Raw genomic sequence first — 2,597 nt, forward strand, 5'->3', positions numbered from 1 at the left:
ATAAAATTTAATTCAAATTTCATTTTTTTTGAAAATTAAAGAAATGTAAAAAGCAAATCACAAAGTTGAAAAATTATGCTCCTAATATGAGATGCCCCAAGAAATCGATAATAAAACGCAAAATATATCAAAGTATTATAACTAAAAAACTTTATTTAATGTTTCTTAAATAAAAACACAGCCAGGATGCGCGAGAAATGAGTATGCAATACATTATATCCAGAATTCATCTTCAGATACTTGAAATCAAATATCGCAGAAATAGGCACTCGACGTTCATTCTGATTGTCCTTTTTATTATTGTAATAACATTTATATTGTAATAACATTTATATTATTTCATATTAGAAATACTCTAGGTATTTCATTTTACGATTTCCATGCCTTATGGTTTTGTGATCATCAAACTAACTTCCGTAATTAAGCAATTCAACATATCCTGTATTTTTCTATTGGTAAGATCTTATTCTATTGATCATATCATGAAGAATTTATTGCTGAATATTTATTAAATAATAAACAATGTTTAAAAGTTCATTTCAATAAAACTTAAAGATATCCAAATTCTAAAATCTTTTTTTATGATAACTACAGGCATGATTTAATAATGAATTTTCTACTAAACAGTTTTCAATCTAATAAATTCATAGTGGTAACCAATAAATAGTTTATTAGTTTAGCAGAAATGCCGCTATCTCATATTAAGCGCCTATCTTGTAATAGGAGGCTTTCCTCTATGTATTAATACTTATATAAATCAATTTTTATAAAAAGGAAAACGAAATCTAGGAATAATAATCCAATAAATCTTAATATTCTATTTTATAACATGTTTCTTACGTCACTTAGTATCAAATAATAATTAATCTTTCCATAAAAATACATCTTACATATTCATATAATACATCTTACATATTCAATTTCTTTTAAAATTGGGATAGTTGCAGTGACTTGCATAATAAACTTTTAAGTTTAATGTCTCTTTATTTTATTGTATATGTACATTCGATTCCAAATATAATGTGTATTGATATACATAGTTACATAATGTATTATTATATACATACATATATATGTGTATATATTGTATATCATATCTTTAAATAAAAATAAAAATAGTTAACAATGCTTTTTCAATTGGTAAAAATTTATCGATCCATGCTAAGGATGAAGTAGAAACACTTATGGCTTTTTCTGCTGAATTCAACGCTGATCCTAGATTTTCAATGTTCTCATTAACAAATGAGCGAAGCTACAATATTATAAACATTTTATAATTATGTTACTTATATAATATAATAAGTTTTAAATTATTCTGTATATATATATATATATATAATTAGAATATAAGAGAAGTGTGTGTGTGATTGATATATTGATATATTAAATTATACAAACTATATATACATATACAAACTGTATCTTGTTTAATTGAGTTTCCATAATAATTTTATTGCCTATAACAGTGAGCATTTTGGTTAAGAAATCTATTCCTCTTCTGTAAAAGTGTAAGAATAAAATATTTCAAGATTTGTTTTGTAAATATAAGAATTCATTGCAAATAAATAATCAAATCATTATGTTTTTTTTAGTCACATTTAATTAATAAAAAATAAAACAAAAGGTTAATTGAATTTAACATTTTTTTCATAAAACTCTATTTTCCGATAAAACTTTTCCGATAGAAATGGTGCGCACAATCAAATATTTGCCGTTATAACGAAAACGTAAAATGATAATATTATCTTGATTCTTAAATAATAAGTTTTGATTGGAATACTCTGTTTATTATAATAAAGAAAATAAGATGCAAAGTTATATAATAAAAAATATAAAAATAAAGAAAATAAGAACGCATAATACATACGATTTAAGAATCATGGGCAAATTATGGTGAATAAAATCAATGGCGTAATTAACGTTTTCGGGATTGCCATTCAAAACGGCATTGATTATTGTCATTCTATATTGTTTGCGAAGTTTGAGTCCATACATTATAGATGCATTGAGAAATCTGAATGCTGACAAATTTAGTATTTTGATTGTAAATACGTTTATCTGTATGATCCATTTCTTATAATCCATCTGTCGATTAAATGAGGAGTTTTAGTATATCCGAGTGCACTCAGCAAGAGTTCTTGTTCTGTATGTAAGTCAGTGCGCAGAAACCTGTTCCAAACAGTATGCCAATCATTATCATCACCTGCTCGAATACCCACGTAATACACGAAGCTCTTGTTTGTTGATATTATACTGCATATACATAAAATATATCATGAAAATATATAAATGTATAATATATTAATTAATTAGTTATCTTTCCCGAAGATAAACTTCACGAAAATATTTACCAAAAGATAAAGTACATATTAGAAACATAAACAGTTGATAAGATTATCTCCTAATATTTGAATATATTTAAACTTTAATTTAAAATATTAATATTGCAAATATATACATATATATATATATATATATATATATATATATATAGTATATATATATATAGTAGTGTTAGTTAGTTTAGTACGTACGTCGTAGTAGTAGTATACTACTTACTTTACCTTCGANAGTAATTAATTAACTTAAACTTTTAA

At 24.0% G+C, this 2,597-nt stretch overlaps 1 pseudogene; it reads right to left on the bottom strand.

The window, feature by feature from the left end:
* The window catches only part of LOC105627647, a 13,647-nt pseudogene that overhangs the window by 9,441 nt on the left and 1,609 nt on the right, over nt 1-2,597 (bottom strand).

This window comes from Atta cephalotes (genome assembly GCF_000143395.1).
Source record: "Atta cephalotes unplaced genomic scaffold scaffold00009, whole genome shotgun sequence".
Taxonomy (NCBI): Eukaryota; Metazoa; Arthropoda; class Insecta; order Hymenoptera; family Formicidae; genus Atta; species Atta cephalotes.